This window comes from Mustela nigripes, chromosome 3, assembly GCF_022355385.1.
Source record: "Mustela nigripes isolate SB6536 chromosome 3, MUSNIG.SB6536, whole genome shotgun sequence".
NCBI classification, from domain to species: Eukaryota; Metazoa; Chordata; class Mammalia; order Carnivora; family Mustelidae; genus Mustela; species Mustela nigripes.
Genome location: NC_081559.1, coordinates 111,542,379 through 111,562,422, shown reverse-complemented (window position 1 = coordinate 111,562,422; position 20,044 = coordinate 111,542,379). Strand labels below are relative to the sequence as shown.

At 36.5% G+C, this 20,044-nt stretch overlaps 1 non-coding gene across 1 annotated transcript; it reads left to right on the top strand.

Moving 5' to 3' along the window:
* Nucleotides 1-18,732: 18,732 nt before the first annotated feature.
* LOC132014622 (U2 spliceosomal RNA) lies at nucleotides 18,733-18,930 on the top strand. The gene has a single exon (XR_009403325.1). It is a non-coding gene; the product is annotated as a U2 spliceosomal RNA (small nuclear RNA).
* Nucleotides 18,931-20,044: the final 1,114 nt, after the last annotated feature.

Below are 20,044 nucleotides of genomic sequence, written 5' to 3'. Positions count from 1 at the left end.
AGCTGAAGCAGTCTCAGCTTGCTACTTCTCCGCCATCTTGACTCCTCGACAACTGAGTGTTTTTTAATAGATAAATGGATAAAGAAATATTACTCAAACCACAAAAAAACATAAGATTTTGCCATTTATGACAACATGGAAGGTGCTATGGACCTAGAGGATAGTATGCTAACTGAAATAAGTCAGACAGAAAAAGAGAAACATCATATGATTTCACCTAAATGTGAAATCTAAAAACAAACAAATAAAAAAAAATGAAGAAACGTAAAGCAGAAACAGACCCATAATTAAGGAGAACAAACTGATGGTTGCCAGAGAATGGGGGTGGGTGATAGACAAAATGGGAAAAAGGAAGTGGAAGATACAAGCACCCAGTTATGAAATAAATAAGTTACAATGATAAAAGGAACATAACCAATGGTATTGTAATAGTGTTCTGTGGTGTCAGATGGTGAGCATAGCATAACGCATAGACCTGTTGAAACACTTTGTTGTATACCTGAAACTGATGTAACAGTGGATGTAACTATATTAACTATATTCAATAATTTAAAAAGTCAATTTATCCAAGAAATGCAGATTAGTATAATATCTGCAAATTAATTAATATAAAAATTATATTAATAATACTGTACCCCTGGGGATAAAAATGTATGTTTATAAAAAATAAAAAATTAATAATAAAAAATAATATTAATAAAGAAAATACCCCATATGTTAATCTCAATAGACACATGAAAACATTTGAGGAAATCTAATATCTTTCTGATATTTAATAACAACAACAAAATTCAACAAACTAGAAATAGAAACTTCTTCGATCTAAAAAAGGGCTAGAAAAACCTAGATCTAAGAATGGAAACAAAGCAATAGTGTTGACTCTCTTCATTTTTATTGAACATTACATTGGAGGTTAGCCACAGAATTTTGGTAAGTATGAATAATAATAAAATACATCAAATTTAGAATGAAAAGTTAAAGTTGTCTGTATTTATAGATTACATGGTCTTATCAATAGAAAATATTATGGAATATGCACACACACACTATTGGAGCTAATAAAGCTCAGAGTGTTTCTAATTTTCTGTCTCCAGGTCTACCCATTAAAAATCATTGTTGTATCTTTGGCAGTTTGTTTCTCTTTAGTTCTTTTCAAAGCCTGCTCCTCTATCAGTACAATGTCTTGAACTACTTAGGGAGCATACTCCTATTTCAGTCTTTCTTTATGTCATCCAATAACAGCATTAATAAAATCTACTCTCATAGCCTCAAACACCTGTCTTGCATGAAGAATGCCCACATTGCTCCATCATAACCTAATATTTTGAGAAAACTTGCTTTCATATTTCAGTATCTTACAAACATCTCATGTCCCACATACCTAAATTAAACTCATGTCTTTCCTTCTCAAATTGTTCTAAGATTGTCTGTGTTGGTGAATGACACATCCATCCAAAGTCACCCAAGCTGAAACCCTGGGGAAATCGGCCTAATTTCTTCCTCCACTTCTCTCCCCAAAAGCATACCTAGACTGTAAATTTGTTGAGAGCAAGGGCATGTCTTATTTACTTCTGCTTGCCCAGCACCTGATATGATGCCCATCACTCTAAACATTTTGAATGAGTGAATTTGACTATGTCCTTTACTTACTGTTGCTCAGATTCAGCATTCTTAGCAAAGCGTTCTGACTCTGATTTGTGCAAGCATTCCATAGGGACACATTAATATCTGGTCTTGTGCCTAGATCCCAAAGTTAAAATCAAAGCTTTGAAATCATGCAGTCATTATCATGCTTCCCTTACTATTGAGAAGTGACAAAACGTTTTTGAGAAACAATAACAAACCTGGAGGCATCACAATTCCTGATTTCAAAATAAATTACAAAGCTGCAGTAATCAAAACAATAAGGTATTATTTTAGTTGTTCAAAATGGGGGGAATCCACATGTATACAATCAACTGATCTTCAACAGCATCTCTAGGAATACACAATAGAGAAAGGATGGACTCATCAACAAATAAAGTTGGGAAAACTGAATATCCACATGCAAAAGATGGAAATTGGACCTCTTTGCTATACAATACACAAAAAAGTCAAAACAGTGAAGACTTTCTCATAAGACCTAAAACAATAGAACTACTAGAAAACAAAACAAAGGGGTGGAGTGCCTGGATAGCTCAGTCAGTTAAGCATCTGCCTTCACCTCAGGTCTTGATCCAGGTCCTGGGATCAAGCTCTATGTTGGGATCCCAGCTCAGTGGGGAGTCTGCTTCTCCCTCTCCCTTTGCCTCTCCCCCTGCTTATGCTCTCTCTGTCTCTGTCCCTTTCTCTCTCTCTTTCTCTCTCAAATGAATAAATAAAATCTAAAAAGAAAGAAAGAGGGGCACCTGGGTGGCTCAGTGGGTTAAAGCCTCTGCCTTCAGCTCAGGTCATGATCCCAGGGTCCTGGGATCAAGCCCCACATCAGGCTCTCTGCTCAGCAGGTTGCCTGCATTCCCCCTTGCTCTCTGCCTGCCTCTCTTCCTACCTGTGATCTCTGTCTGTCAAATAAATAAATAAAATCTTAAAAAAAAAAAAAAAAAGGAAGGAAGAAAGAAAGAAAAGCTTCATGGAATTGGTCCCAGCAAAAACTTCATGGGTATTAGACTAAAAGCACAAACAACTAAAATAAAAACAAACTAATAAGGTTCTGCACAATAAAAGTAAAAATAAACAGTGTGAAAATGTAACCTATATTCTAGGAAAAAATATTTGCATACTATATATCTGGTAAGGGGTGAATTTCCAAAATACATAAGAACTCCTACAAATGAATAAGAAAACAACAAACACTACAACAACTAATAAGCTGATTGGAATAATGAGCCACAGACTTGAATAAACATTTCTCCAAAGAAAATATACAAATAGCCAACAAGTATGTTAAAAAAAAAGAGATGCTCAATGTTACTAATAATCAAAGAAATGCAAATCAAAATTACAATGAGAATCACCTCACACCAGCTAGGATGGCTATTAGTTTAAAAAAAAAAAAAAAAGTGTTGGCAAGGATGTGGAAAATTGAAATCGTTGCATGCTACCGGCAGTAATATAAAATGATACAGCAATGGTGGAAAGCAGTGTGGCACTTACCCCAAGATTAAAAATGAAACTACCAGGGGTGTCTGGGTGGCTCAGATGGTTAAGTATCTGCCTTTGGCTCAGATCATGGTCTCCAGGTCCTGGGATAAAGCCCCATGTCAGGCTCCCAGCTCAGTGGCAGTCTTCTCTCTCTCTCTCCCTCTGCCTCTCCCCCTCATTAGGCTCTCTCAGTCTCTTTATGTCTCTCTCAAATTATATATATATACATATATATATATGTATATATATATAAAACATAGAGGACATGGGGAGATGGAGAGGTGAAGGGAGTTGGGGGAAATTGGAGGGGGAGATGAACAATGAGAGACTATGGACTCTGAAAAACAATCTGAGGGTTTTGACGGGGCGGGGGGTGGGAGGTTGGGTGAGTCTTGTGGTGGGAATTATGGAAGGCACATATTACATGGAGCACTGGGTGTGGTGGATAAACAATGAATTCTGGAAGACTGAAAAGATATTTTAAAAATAAATAAAAATTTTAAAAAATTTAAAAAATGTAAATGGCCTAAATGTTTCAGTCAAAAGACCTAGTGTTTGCCCAAGTGTCCAACAATTGATAAATGAAAAAAGAAGATGTGGTGTGTGTGTATGTATGTGTGTGTGTGTGTGTGTGTAATTTAGGCATAAAAAAAGAATAAAATCTTGTTCCTTGCAATGTCACCAATTGAGCTAGAGAGTATAATGCTAAGCAAAATAAGTCAGTTAGAGAAAGATAAATACTATATGAGTTCATTCATATGTGGAATTTAAGAAATAAAACAAATGAGCAAAGGAAAACAAAAAAACAAGAAAGAGGCAAACCAAGAAACAGTCTCCAGAAAACAAACTGATGATTACCAGAGGAGAGGTGGGTGGGGAAATGGGTGAAGTAGGTGATGGTGATTAAGGGGTATACTTATCATGAGGAGCACCAGGTGACATATGAATTGTTGAATCACTATGTAATACACATAAAACTTTCATATCACTGTATATTAACTAACTGGAATTAAAATAAAAACAAAACAAAAAAGATATTGTGTTTAGATAAAAAGGAAAACACACTGATCTTGCTTGAGATTAAAAACAAAAACAGAAAAGAAATACTGCAAGGTTGCAGAAAAGAAAGTCAATAAATAAAAGTCAAATTCTTTCCTAATACCAATAATGAACAACTGAAATTTGAAATTAAAGACAGTACCATTTGTGATAGCCCCCAAAACTGAAATACTTAGATATAAATCGAACAAACTATATACATGCTGTATAGACAGAAAACTACAAAATGCTGATGAAACAAATCTAAGAAACTTTTAAAATATTGTTAGAATGTCATAGGGGAAGGGGAAAAAAAAAGAAGGAAGCAAACTATACTATAAGAGACTCCTAACTACAGAGAACAAACTGAGGGTTATTAGAAGACAGATGAGTGGGAGATGGGCTAAGTGGATGATTGCTATTAAGGAGGGTACTTGTGTAATGATGAATCACTGAATTCTACTCCTGAAACCAGTATTATGCTGTATGTTTACTAACTACAGTTTAAATAAAACTTTGTAAAAAATAGAATATCAATTATTCCCTATCTGATCTATAATTTCAACACATATATATTTTTTAATGCACCTAGACACTGACCTTACACTTTACATAAAAATTAATTCAAGGGGTGCCTGGGTGGCTCAGTGGGTTGAGCCTCTGCCTTCAGCTCAGGTTATGATCTCAGGGTCCTGGGATCAAGTCCCACATTAGGCTCTCTGCCAGGCGGGGAGACTGCTTCCCCCTCTCTCTGCCTACTTGCGATCTCTCTCTGTCAAATAAATAAATAAAATCTTTAAAAAATTAACTTGAGGGGCACCTGGGTGGCTCAGGGGGTTAAGCCTCTGCTTTCAGCTTGGGTCATGGTCTCAGGGTTCTGGGACCTCTCTGCTCAGCAGGGAGCCTTGATCAGGCTCTCTGCTCAGCAGGTCAGCAGGCTCCCTGCTGAGCAGAGAGGTCCCAGAGCAGAGAGGTCCCAGAACCCTGAGACCATGACCCAAGCTGAAAGCAGAGGCTTAACCCCCTGAGCCAGCCAGGAGCCTGCTTCCCTCTCTCTCTCTGCCTGCCTCTCTGCCTACTTGTGATCTCACTCTCTCTGTCAAATAAATAAAAACATCTTAAAAAAAAATAACTCGAAATGGTTCATAGGTCTAAATATAAAATACAAATTTACAAAAATTTAAGAAGAAAGCACAGAAGAAAATCTAAGTGACCCTGAGTTTGGTAATTAATTTTCAGATATAACATGGAAATTACTGCCAAAAAATGAAGAACAAAAATTGATAATCTGAACTAACTAAATACTTCTGCATTGAGAAAGACACTGTTAAGAAAATGAAAAAAAAAAAAAGTCATGGATAAAGATAATCATAAAGCTCAGATAAAGAACTTGTATCCAAAATATTACTTAAAAATATTTTGGTTCTAGGGGCGCCTGGGTGGCTCAGTGGGTTAAGCCACTGCCTTCGACTAAGGTCATGGTCTCATGGTCCTGGGATCAAGTACCACATCGGGCTCTCTGCTCAGCAGGGAGCCTGCTTCCTCCCCTCTCTCTCTCTGCCTGCCTCTCTGCCTACTTGTGATCTCTGTCTGTCAAATAAATAAATAAAATCTTTTAAAAAAAATATTTTGGTTCTAGTTCAAGATGGCAATGTAGAAAGATCCTAAACTCATCTCCTCCCACAGACAGACCAAACCAAACCTCTGTATGAACAATTTTCTCTGGAAATAAATTGTCAGATTTACCCCTCTCATCAAGAAAATGAGTGCGGATAGAAATAAAATGCAAACATAGTTCTGAAACTCAGTTTCAAGGGGAGTGGTGGTGCTGTGGCCCACACTTTCCCACAGTCACAAGGAGTCTTCCAGACATTTCAGTTTAAAGAGGAAATTGTTCTGAGACACTGAATCTGAATGGCCTTCAGGGTGAACCTAGACTGAAAAAGAGCAAGAGGATGGAAATGGTTGTATAGTGGGTGAAATGTGTTTCTTGGAAGGGAGATGAGACAGAATGTTTTTATTGAAGTGACTAGGGCAATCTCCTAACAACCCAATTCTCATTTCCAGGAGTGAGAAACAACTGTGGGCTTAGGGGAGGGGAAATCTCCATTGCCTACACCTGGAACCCCTGGCAGCAAGAACTTTGTGTTCTTCCTACAGAAAGAGAGGAAAAGCTGGTGTTCACTTCTTTGAATGGCCCTCACCATGAATGGATAGAGGCTGCAGAGATTCAGTTATAGTATGTTGGAACTCCCAGCTGATGCTTAAGCTTTTGGATGCAGGCTGTGGTGAAATAGGCTTTGAAAGGGCAATTCCTGAGCTCACGAGATCCTGCGGCATGCAGCGTATTTGTGATAGTTCTGTTCTTCAGAAAGAGTGTGTCCCAAGCTCAAGGAGAAGATAGCCCCCTTTCCTTTGGGATAGCAGACATGGATGATCTCATATAGTGCAGACCTGAAGTGGGAACTCACTTGGGTTCAGGCTATGTTGGTAAAATCCCCCAGGTGCCCATAGGTAAACTAAACTGAAATGAAAAAAAAAAAAAAATCAGCAAGGGGATGGAAATGGTACAAGGAAGGCCAAAAATATACAATAAAATTGGGAATAGGGAATTAGTTTGGGGATTGTGGACATTGCTGCCCTAAACATTGGGGGGGGGTGCCCTTTCAAATCAGTATGCATGCATCCTTTGGATAAACACCTAGGCATGTCATCAATGAGTCCTAAGGTAGTTCTATTGGTAACATTTTCAGGAACTGCCACACAGTTTTCCAGAGTGCCACATCAGTTTGCATTTCCACCAAAAGTGTAAGATGGTTCACCTTTCTCCTCATCCTTGCCAACACCTGTTGTTTCCACAAGTGTTCATTTTATCCATTCTGATTGGTGTGAGGTGGTATCTCCTTGTGGTTTTGATTTGTAAATCCTATGCCAAGTGATGTGGAGCATCCTTTCACAATTCTAGGGCAGAACACAGGCAGCAATCTATTTGACAAATTCTTGCTAGACACATCTCCAAAGGCAAGGGAAACAAAAGCCAGAATGAATAATAAGGCCTTTATCAAGATATAAAGCTTTTGCACAGCAAAGGAAACATTGACAAAATCAAAAGACAACATCAAGAATGGAAGAAGATGCCTGGGCAGCATAATCACTAAAACATGGACATTCTCATCTGGAGAAACTGGAGACACCTGGCATTCCACAAAGCCCACAGATGCCATTCTGGTTTTGGGGTCCAAATGGAGCACTGAAATAGGGATAAATGGGTTTGAGAAACCTTACTGACATTAGGTGAGAAGGAAGAGATATGGGAGCATTTTAGTTCCAGGAAGAGTCAAGGATACTGAGAGCTGGCTCATCTAAACACATGAGAAGACTCTCTGGATGCCATCCTAAGAGTTTGACCTTTCACGACAGACTGTGAGATACACCTACTACAGGAAGAAGGCAGCTCTTGACTTTGCCAGATTTCACATGATCTTGGGGAAGATCTCACATGATCTCAGTCCAAATCTTGTCAGATGTCATTCAAGCCCTGTGAGACCTTGGGCCAGCCAGCAAAGTCTAGGGTTAAAGCTACTTAGGTTTCTGACCAAACTGTCAGGCCCTTAGATGGAACTGGTACTCCCTAGCACAGCCTGCTTCATGCTCCTCAAGTAGGTAGGTAACCAAATCTCTTGAGATCTCAGTTCAAATCTTATGAGATATCTGATAAATCTTATGAGAACTCATTCCAAATATTATGAGATCTCTATCCAAATCTCATGATATCTCAGGTACATCTCACATGACTTCTACCCAAATCTAGTGAGATCATAGGCCAAATCTTGTTAAGTCTTAGCCCAAATCTCATGATATCTCAGTCCAAACCTCATCAGATCTCAGATACATCTCATGTGATTTCCCCCCAAATCTCATGAGAACTCATTCAAAATCTCATGAGATCTCAGGCACATATCACCTGAATTCTACCCAAATCTTATGATATCTTAGTCAAAATCTCATGAGATCTGAGTTAAATCTCATGATATCTCAGTCCAAATCTTGCGAGATGTATGTCTGAATCTTATAAGATATCTGTCCAAATCCCTTGAGACCTTAGTCCATATCTTGTGAGATCACATTCCAAATCTCATGAGAGCTCATTCAATATTCTGAGATCTCAGTCCAAATTTCATGAGATCTTAGGCACATCTGACACTATTTATATCTAAATCTCAGAGATGTGAGATCTGAGATCTCATAAGATCTTAGGCACATCTCATGAGATTTCTATGCAAATTTTGCAAGATCTGAGTCCAAATCTTGAGAGATTTAGTCCACCCAGGCTTCAGGTCTGGCACACATCTATAGTCCACAGACGTGCTCTCAGGGAATGCAGGCCAGGAAATGCCATCTTTGTACTTTTCCTCTGACTCATGATAGCTCATTAACATCTCCCTGAAGGAGCACATACACTCTTCGGGAGTGCTGATTTTTACAGCTGTCACCCAAGGACACCTCTAGATTGCTTGGCTCTAATAGACAGTAGGACTTACACTTGTGGTACCCAGGACTGCACGTGTTTGTATTTTTTAAAAGCTGCTGCCTGAGGGTCTGGCTTCTAATCATCTTGAACTTATGTGCAGACTCAAACTCTCCCTTTTGAAACACTGGTTTTAGCACACTTCAACTATTAGGAGTTATTAAAAACAAAATAGGCTGCTTGGCAACTGCAAAGGTCTGAGAGATAATCAACAGCTAGGGCAAGGTTGAACATTAAGATTCATCTCCTACAAGAGGCCAGCCCTTGAAGATTAGGAGAGGTGGCTATTTCATCTAATGCATAAAAAATCAATACAGAGACAAGTGATATAAGGAAACATCTGAATGCATACATAATGAAAGAGTAAGACAAAAACTAAGGAGAAAAAAAATTAAACAGAGATAAGTAATTTCCCTGATAAAAAGTTCAAAGTAATAGTTTTAAAGATGCTCACTAAGTTCAGGAGAAGAATAAATAAACACAGAAAAAATATCACTGAAGAAATAAAAAATAAGATAATACCAAACAAAAGTCACAGAGTTGAATAAGGTAACTAAACTGAAAAATACACGAGAAGCGTTCAGTAGCAGATTAGATGAAAGAGGAAAAAAGGATCAGTTAACACAAGGACATGGAAAAGAAAGTCACCATATCAGAATAGCAAAATTAAAAGTAAATGAAAATAAAGTGAAAGTAGTTGAAATGACTTATGGGACAACTCCAAAGAGACCAACATTCACCTTATAGGAGTCCCAGAGAGAAAAGAGGAAAAGAGGCAGAAAACTTAGTTGAAGAAATAGTGGCTGAAAACTTCCATAAACCCTGAAAAAGAAACAGACATTCAGATCCAGGAAGCCCATAGAGTTCCAAATAAGATGAAACCAAGAAGACCTACACCAATGCACATTATAAATCAAGTGAAAAAAGTTATGAACAAGGAGAGAATCTTCAAAGCAGCAAGAGAAAAACAACTAATTGTATACAAGAGAACCCCCTAAAGACTGTGAAAAGTTTTGTTGTTTTTTGTTTTGTTTTGTTTTGTTTTGTTTTAAGCAGAAACTATGTAGGCCACAAAAGAATAGTATAATATATTCCAAGTGCTGGAAGAAAAACAAAACAACAGCAACAAGAACAACAAAAAACAACTTCCAACCAAGAATACTCTATCAAAGTTATCCTTCAGAACTGGAGGAAAGATAGTTCTTCCAGACACAAGCAAAAGTTAAAGGAGTTAAACATCATTAAACCAGCTTTTCAAAAAATGTTAAAGAGACTTCTTTAAACTGAAAATAAGTTCACTAATAAGTAACAAGAAAATACCTGGTAATGGTTACTAATAAGTAACAAGAAAATTACCTGGTAATGGTGAATATATGGCAAAAGTAATGGGTTAATCAATTTTAAGCTAGTATGGAAGTTAAGACAAATGTAGTAAAAAAAAAAAAAAAACCTGTAACAACAATAATTATTTAAGGGACATGTAGGCTGAAATGATGTAAAATGCAAAATCAAAAACATAGGACATGATTGGGAAGAGTAAAAGTGTAGAGCTTTAGAATATGTTCAAACTTAAGTTGTTATCAACTTAAAATAGATGGTTATAAACATAAGTTCTTATATGTAAGTCTCTTGGTAACCACAAAGCAAAAATTTATAGTACATACTTAAAAGATAATGAGAATGGAATCTAAGCATCACACCAAAGAAAGTCATCTAATCATGAGGGAAAAGACCCAGGGAAGAAAGGGACAAAGGAAGTACAAAACAGAAAACAAGTAATAAAATGGCAAAAAATATGTACTATCAATATTTACTTTAGATTTAAATGGAATAAATTCTCCAATCAAAAATATATAGTGGCTGAATATATAAAAATAGCAGACCCATCTATATTCTGACTCCAAGAGACTCACTTCAGACATAAGGACACAGAGAGATTGAAGATGAAGGAATGAAAAAAGATGTTCTATGCAAATGGCAACTGAAAGAAAACAATACCCATATCAGTCAAAATAGACTTTAACACACACAAAAAAAATGTATAATAAAAGACAAAAACAGCATTACATAATGATAAAGGAGTCAATCCAACAATGGGATATAATATTTAGAGATATCTATGCACCCAAATGGGAGCACCTCAACATTTAAGTAAATATTAAGGGACATAAAGGGAGAAATTAAATAAAATAATAAAATACTAATAAAGGGTTTGGGGTAGACAAATGGGTGAAGAGGATCAAAAGATACAAAGTTACAGTTATGAAATATGTAAACCATGGGGATATAATATACAGCATGGTGACTATATTTATTAATACTGCACTGGATATTAGAAAGTTGTTAAGACTTATTAATTTTAACCATTCTGACCAGTATGAGGTGGTATCTCATTGTGGTTTTGATTTGTATTTCCCTGATGTCAAATGATGGTGAGCATTTTCTCATGTGTTGGATGACCATTTGGATGTCTTCTTTGGAGAAGACTGTTCATGTTTTCTGCCCATTTCTTGATTGTATTATTTGTCCCCAGGTGTTGAATTTGATAAGTTATTATAGATTTTGGATACTAGCCCTTTATCTGATATGTCATTTACAGATATCTTCTCCCATTCTGTTGATTGTATTTTGGTTTTGTTGACTCTTTCCTTTGCCATGCAAAGCTTTTTTATTTTAATGAAGTCCCAAGAGTTCATTTGTGCTTTTGTTTCTCTTGCCTTTGGAGACATGTCTAGCAAGAAGTTGCTGCAGCTGAGATCACAAAGGTTGCTGCTTGAGTTCTGCTTTATTATTTTGATGGATTCCTGTCTCACATTTAGGTCTTTCATCAATTTTGAGGAAACAACAGATATCGGTGAGCATGTGGAGAAAGGAATACCCTCTTACACTGCTGGTGGGAATGTAAGCTGATGCAGCCACTCTGGAAAACAGTACTGAGGTTCCTCAAAAAGTTGAAAATAGAGCTACCCCTATGACCCAGCAATTGCACTACTGGGTATTTAACTCAAAGATAAAAATATAGTGATCCAAAGGGCACCTGCACCCCCATATTTATAGGAACAATGTCCATAATAGCCAAACTTTGGAAAGAGCCCAGATGTCCACTGACAAGTGAATGGGTAAAAATGTGGTATTTATATATGAATATTAACCCGCCATCAAAAAAATGAAATATTTCCATTTGTAACAATGTAGATGGAGCTAGAGGGTATTGTGCTAAGCAAAATCAGAGCAAGACAATTATCATATGACTTATATGACAATTAGAGACAATTATCATATGATAATCAAAGACAATTACCATATGACCTCACCTATATGTGGAATTTAAGAAATAAAACAGAGGATCAGGGACGCCTGGGTGGCTCAGTGGGTTAAGCCACTGTCTTCGGCTCAGGTCATGATCCCAGGGTCCTGGGATGGAGCCCCAAATCAGGCTCTCTGCTCAGCAGGTAGCCTGCTTCCTCCTCTCTCTCTGCCTGCCTCTCTGCCTGCTTGTCATCTCTCTCTGTCAAATAAATAAATAAAATCTTTAAAAAAAAAAAACAGAGGATCATAGGGAAGAGAGATAAAAATAAAATAATATGGAATCAGAGAGAGAAACAAACTGTAAGAGACTGTTCAATGTAGGAACGAAACTGAAGGTTGCTGGAATGGAGCATGGTGGGGGGATGGGTAACTAAGTGATGGATATTAAGAAGGGTGCATGATTTAATGAGCACTGGGTATTACATAAGACTGATGAATCACTGGACTCTACCTCTGAAACTAGTAATATACTATGTGTTAATTAATTTAATTTAAATAAAAATATAAATATAATAGCATAAAGAGAAAAAGAAAAAATAATGAAAAATAATAATAAGATAAATTTAAACATAAATATTTGACTCTATAAATGTACCAGAAAAAAAGTTAAGAGTGTAAATTTTAAAAGTTCTCATCATAAGAAAATAATTTTATGACTATGTACAGTGACAGATGTTAACTAGACTTACTATGGTGATTATTTCATAATATATACAAATATTGGAAAATTATGTTGCATACCTGAAACTAATAAAATGTATGTCAGTTATACCTAAAAAAAAAATCTTAAAAGTCAACAATAGCAAAATGAACAACCAGATTAAAAATTTACAGCAGATGTAAACAGATACCTCACCAAAGAGAATGTTACACATGGCATGGCAAATAATGTTAAATTTATTAAACATCATTTGCCATGTATATACCACTATACACATATTAGAATAGCTAAAACCTTAAAACCTGAGAACACCAATTGCTGGTGACATTGTAGTGCAGTAGGAACTCTCTCTTGCTGGTGGGAATGTAAAATTGTACTCCACTTTAAAAGATAGGTTTATAGTTTCTTGCAAAGCTAAGTACAGTGTTACCATACTATCCAGCACTACTGGTTAGGCACCCAACTGATTTAAAAACAGATGGACCCAAAACAAATCTTGCATGCAAATATTTATAGCAGCTTTATTATTGTTAGATACTTGAACAAATAAAAATGCCCTGCAACAAGTAAATAAATAAACAAAATGGAATAGTATTTTGTAACAAAAAGAAATTAGTTGTCAACTTGTGCACAAACCATTTTTAAGTGAAAGAAGCTAGTCTTAAAAAAGTTGTATGATTCTAATGGTATGCATTCTGGAAAATGCAAAACTATAGAGAGAGTAAACATATAAGTGATTGCCAGAGTTCAGGGGATGGGGATAAACATGTAAACACAGGAGAATTATCCAGGCACTTAAAGTAGTCTGTATGGCATTTTATTTTTATTTTATTTCTTTTATTAACATATAATGTATTATTTGCTTCATGGATACAGGTCTGTAAATCATCAGTCTTACACAATCCACAGCATTCACCATAGAACATACCCTCCCCAATAACCCAACCACCCTAGTCCTCCCACCTTCCCCCTCAGCAACCCTCAGTTTGTTTCCAAGATTAAGAGTCTATTATGGTTTGTCTCCCTCCCTGGTCCCACCTTGTTTCATTTTTTTCCCCTCTTTTCCGCCCATGACTCCCCACCATGCCTCTCAAATTCCTCATATCAGAGAGATCATATGATAACTGTCATTCTCTGATTGACTTATTTCACTCAGCATAATACCCTCTAGTTCTATCCACTGAATTGCAAGTGGCAATTTTTCATTTCTTTTGATGGCTGCATAGTATTCCACTTATATATACCCCACATCTTCTATATCCATTCATCTGTTGATGGACATCTAGGTTCTTTCCATAGTTTGGCTATTGTGGACATTGCTGTTATAAACACTCAGATACATGTGCCCCTTTGGATCACTACCTTTGTATGTTTAAGGTAAATACCCAGTAGGTGTGATTGTTGCATCATAGGGTAGTTCTATTTTCAACTTTATGAGAAACCTCCATACTATTTTCCAGAGTGCCTGCACCAGCTTGCATTCCCACCAACAGTGTAGGAGGGTTCCTCTTTCTCTGCATCCTTGCCAATATTTATGGTTTCCTGACTTACTAATTTTAGCCATTCTGACTGCTGTGAGGTGGTATCTCACTGTGGTTTTGACTTGTATTTCCCTGATACCAAGTGATGTTGAGCACTTTTTCATGTGTGTGTTGGCCATATGGATTTCTTCTTTGCAGAAATGACTGTTCATGTCTTCTGCTCATTTTTTTGATTGGATTATTTGTTCTTTGGGTCCTGAGTTTGATAAGTTCTTTATAGATTTTGTATACTAGCCCTTTATCTGATATGTCATTTGCAAATATCTTCTCCCATTTCATCTGTTGCCTTTAAAAAAAATTTTTTTTTAATTTATTTATTTGACAGAGACAGAGATCGCAAGCAGGCAAATAGGCAGGCAGAGAGAGAGAGAGGAGGAAGCAGGGTTCCCGCTGATCAGAGAGCCCGATGTGGTGCTCGATCCCAGGACCCTGAGATCATGACCTGAGCCAAAGGCAGAGGCTCTAACCCACTGAGCCACCCAGGTGCCCCCCATCTGTTGTCTTTTGATTTTGTTGACTGTTTCCTTTGTTGTGTCAAAGCTTCTCATCTTACTGAAGTCCCAATAGTTCCTTCATGCCCTTGCTTCCCTTGGCTTTGGTGATGTCTCTAGGAAGAAGTTTCTGTGGCTGAGGTTGAAGAGGCTGCTGCCTGTGTTCCAAGGATTTTGAGGGATTTTTTTTTTTTAATATTTTATTTATTATTTGACAGAGAGAGAAACAGCAAGATAGGAAACACAAGCAGGAAGAGTGAGAGAAGGAGAAACATGCTTCCTGCTGAGCAGAAAGCCCAATGTGGGGCTTGATCCCAGGACTCTGGAATCATGACCTGAGCCAAAGGCAGATGCTTGACTGAGTCACCCAGGCACCCTTGATGTTTATGAATTTCTGTCCCACATTGAGGTTTTTCATCCATTTTGAGTCTATTTTTGTGTGTGGTATCAGGAAATGGTCCAGTTTCATGTTTCTGCATGTGGCTGTCCAATTTTCCCAACACTATTTATTGAAGAGACTGTCTTTTTTCCATTGACATTCTTTCCTGCTTTGTTGATGATTAGTTGACCACAGAGGTGAGGATCCATTTCTGGGCTCTCTATTCAGTTCCATGGATCTATGTGTGTACTTTTTGTGACTGAGCTGAAATCCAGAGTCAAGCACTCAACAGACTGAGCATGCAGACGCCCCCTCCATGCTTTTTTTTCTCTTTTAATTTGAATACATTCAAGTTCATTCCCATGTGAGTTGCTCTGAACTTCATAAAGAGTTAAATGAGCAAATCTGTATAGAATACTGGTAGGGTTAGTAAATATGGTGAATTTCATATACAATGGATTAATTTTGTTTGTTTGGTTTGGTTTGGATACCAATCTTTTTTAGACTTGTCATTCACAGATATCTTCTTCCATTCAGGACGTTGCTTTTCAGTTTTGTTGCTTGTTTTCTTTGTTACTGTGCAGAAGCTTTTTATTTTGATGTAGTCCCAATAGTTTATTTTTGGTTTTGTTTCCTTTGCCTCAGGAGACATTTCTAGAAAAATCTTGGTAAAACTAATATCAGAGAAATTAGTGCCTGTGCTCTCTTCTAGGATTTTTATGGTTTCAGGTCTCATATTTAGGTCTTTAGTATATTTTAAATTTATTTTTGTTTATACTGTAAGAAAGTGGTCCATTTTTATCCTTTTGGATGTAGCTGTCCAGTTTTCCCAACACAATTAATTGAAGAGACTGACTTTTCCTGTTGGATAGTCTTCCCCCCTTTGTCAAAGATTAAATGCCTATAAAATGATGGGTTTATTTCTGGGTTTTCTATTTTGTTCCATATATATATATATATATATCTGCATATATATATATATATATATATATAGTGCCAGTGCCATATTGTCTTAATTATTGCACATTTGTAATATAACTTGAAATCTGGGATTGTTATATATCCAGTTTTGTTTTTCTTTCTTGAGATTTCTTCAGCCATTCAGGGTTTTTTGTTGTTGCATACAAATTTCTGGACTGTTATTCTAGTTCTGTAAAATATGCTGTTTGAATTTCAATTGGGAGGGTATTAAATATGTAGACTGCCATGGGTAGTGTAGACATTTTAACAATATTTGTTCTTCCAATTTCCTTGTATCTTTTTCATTTTCCTTCTTCAGTGTTTTAGATTTCAGAGTATGAGTCTTTCACCTCTTTGGTAAAGTACTGGATTGCTAGGTACTTTATTATTTTCAGTGCAATTGTAAATGGGATTGACTCCTTAATTTTCCTTTCTGCTACTTCATTACTGGTGTATAGAAATGCAACACATTTTTATACAGTTATTTTGTATCTTGCAGCTTTACTGAATAAAATTATCAGTTCTAGATTTTTGGTAGCATTTTTAGGGTTTTTCTATACATATTTTCATGTCATCTGCAAATAGAAATTTTACTTCTTCATTACCAATTTGGATGCCTTGTATTTCTTTTTGTTGTCTGATTGTAGTGAGTAGGACTTCCAGTACTATGTTGAATAAAAGTATTGAAAGTGCATATACTTCTTTTTCCTGACCTTAGGGGAAAAGCTCTGTTTTTCCTCATTCCAGATGATGTTAGTTTTGGTGTTCTGTTTTGTTTTGTTTTGTTTTGTTTTTCATATGTGGCCTTTATCATGTTGAGATACATTCTCTCTAAACCTACTTTGTTGAGTTTTTAACATGAATGAATGTTGTACTTTGTCAAATGATTTTTTTACATGTATTGAAATTATAGAGTTTTTATCCTTTTTCTTATTGATGTGATGTATCACAGTGATTGATTTGCAAATATTGAAACACCTTTACATCCTGGAAATAAATCCCATTCGATTCTGGTGATTTTTTTTTTTTTTAATGTATTGTTGAATTCAGTTTGCTAGTATTTTATTGAGGATCATTAAATCTATATCCATCAGATATATTAGCCTATAGTTCTCTTTTGTAGTGTCTTTATCTGGTTTTGGTAAAGGGTAATGCTGGCCTCATAAAATGAATTTTAAATTTTTTTTTCCTTTTCTATTTTTTGGAATAGTTTGAAGAATAGGTATTAACTTTTTGTCAAATGTTTGGTAGAATTCTTCTATGAGGCCATCTGGTCCTGGACTTTGGTTTGTTGGGAGTTTCTTGAGTACTGATTCAAATCCATTGCTAGTAATAGGTCTGTTCAAACTTTGTATTTCTTCTTGCTTCAGTTTTGTAGGTTATATGTTTCTAGGAATTTATCTATTTCTTCTAGGTTGTCAAATTTGGGGGGGCATACAATTTGTATCAATTAATATTAATTAATATAGTATTAATAGTATAAAGCCCTCTTATTTCTGTGGTGTTGATTATTTCTTAGGTCTCATTAGTGGTTATGTTCATTTGAGTACTTCCTCTTTTGTGTTATTTTATGAGTCTGACTAGAAGTGTATAAATTTTGTTGATTTTTTCAGAGAACCATCTGCTGATTTCATTGATCTATTCTATTGGGGTATTTATTTTTTTATTTCTCTTTTCTTTTTTCTTTCTTTCTTCTTTCTTTCTATTTCTATTTCTAATGAGAGAGAGCAAGGAAGAGCACAAGCAGGGAGAAGGGCAGAAAGAGAATCTCAAGCAGATTTGACACACAGGGCAGAGACCATTACCTGAGCCAAAATCAAGAGTCAGACACCCAAGCGACTGAACCACCAAGGTGTTCCTATATCACTTATTTCTGCTCTAATATTTATTAATTCTTTTTTTTTTTCTTTTTCTCATTTGAGTTTGTTTGTTCATTCTATTTCTTGCTCTTTAGGTGTGAAGTTAGGTTGTCTATAGATTTTTACCTCAAGCCATTTTATAAATATCATAGGGAAGCCTATATGTGTTTCTTTGTTCTCATTGTTATGGGAAAAAATAGGCCCTAAACGGGGCGCCTGGGTGCCTCAGTTTGTTGGATGACTGCCTTCGGCTCAGGTCATGATCCTGGAGTACCGGGATCGAGTCCCACATCGGGCTCCCAGCTCCATGGGGAGTCTGCTTCTCCCTCTGACCTTCTCCTCGCTCATGTTCTCTCTCACTGTCTCTCTCTCAAATAAATAAATAAAATCTTAAAAAAAAAAAAAAAAAAAAAACTAGGCCCTAAAATCCTGGAAGAAATTCCCCTGGGAGCCAGGAGTCAATATACAGTTTTCCCAGAGATCTGTCCCTTAGGTATTTCCAGGATCCACAGATATATGTTGGGACAAAACCTATGATGAGTAAACATCAGCCACTCATGCCAAAAATGACACTGATGTCATCAGGCATCATGGGGATGGGGGAGGTAATCCAGAAGGGAGGGGGAGAAGAGATAAAAACCCTCATCACTCCTGGATTTAGAACGAGTGTAGGTTAATCTATTTGCCAACACAGTTAAGCGTATGTCCTAAAATCTCAGAGTGCTTGTGATGAGATATTAATAGAGGCTATGTCTTTCTCAGCCTCCATCTGAAAGAGTTCAGAGGTTTTGTATCAGCATAGATATCCAATTGGAGAAAAAATTTTAAAAAAAGTTAGCGAAAAAAATCACTTCTCGGCCTTTTGGCTAAGATCAAGTGTAGTATCTGTTCTTATCAGTTTAAAAAAATTAGCAAAAATAACAGGAAACACTCCGCCATTGGAAGCAGTGCAAAACTAAATCATTTCTTAATGGGTTATTGGGTTTCTAATTAATGTAAAACTTAATAGGCAACATTTCTTCCTTGAGTCAATACGTATGATGATAAAATGACACAAAATGGGCTCAATGCATGTTTTTTGTTAATGTACATGACAGGCTGAAAGGACACACATATCTCAGCTTATTTTAGGCAACAAGAAAGAATGATGAGCATACTCATAAACCAAGGTCCTATTTACACTTCTATATCAAAGGTACATTATTTTTTCAGTAAGCATTTGCTGGAATTTAAACCATTACCTTTTCATGATCCAAGCCCTCAGTTAAGCTCTCACTTTCTTTGAATGAAATCCGTAATGATGTGAATTGGTTCGGGGTACTGAGTATGAAGTGTGAGTCAGACAAATAAGTTCAAATTGAGGTTTTGTCAAATACTTGCTTTGTAAACTTGAATCACCTCTCTGGACCTCAAGCACCTCATCGCTACAGACCAATGTGAGGACTACACAGGTACTATAGTGTCATACCCTGAATGCATAATTGATTCTCAATAAGTGACAGAAGTAAACAAGATAATAAAATATAAGTCATCACATCACAATGGCAGGCATGGAATGAGCTCATTTCCCACAGAGCACCAAACAGAATCCATAAGTGTCAGCTTCTTCCCTTTTTCTCTTCTTCTGGAAACTGTGCAAACCTCTCATGTATATAGTTTTCACTATGCAAATATGTAGCACATACTTGGCAATGGCACATTAATTTAGTAATAATGGCACATTAATTTAGAGTTTTCTATGTCATTGACTTTCTTGCTGGAATGGACCAATTTGACCTCTATTCCTGGAAGACACAGGCCTCCACTTTTCAAATCCCAAGGAAGTTTTTCAGAACTTTCCATAAAAAGTAGTTTACTTTTTATTTTTTAAAGATTTTATTTATTTTAAAGATTTTATTTATTTATTTATTTGACAGAGAGAGCGAGACCACAAATAGACAGGCAGACAGAGAGACAGGGGGAAGCAGGCTCCCCACTGAGCAGAAAGCCTGATGCAGGGCTCAATCCCAAGACTCTGAGACGATGACCTGAGCTGAAGGCAGAGGCTTAACCCACTGAGTCTCCCAGGCACCCCTATAAAAAGTAGTTTATTATCAACCAGTATATAAGCACAATGGGTATCTGTCATAGATATTTTAGTTTCATTTTTCCCCCATTG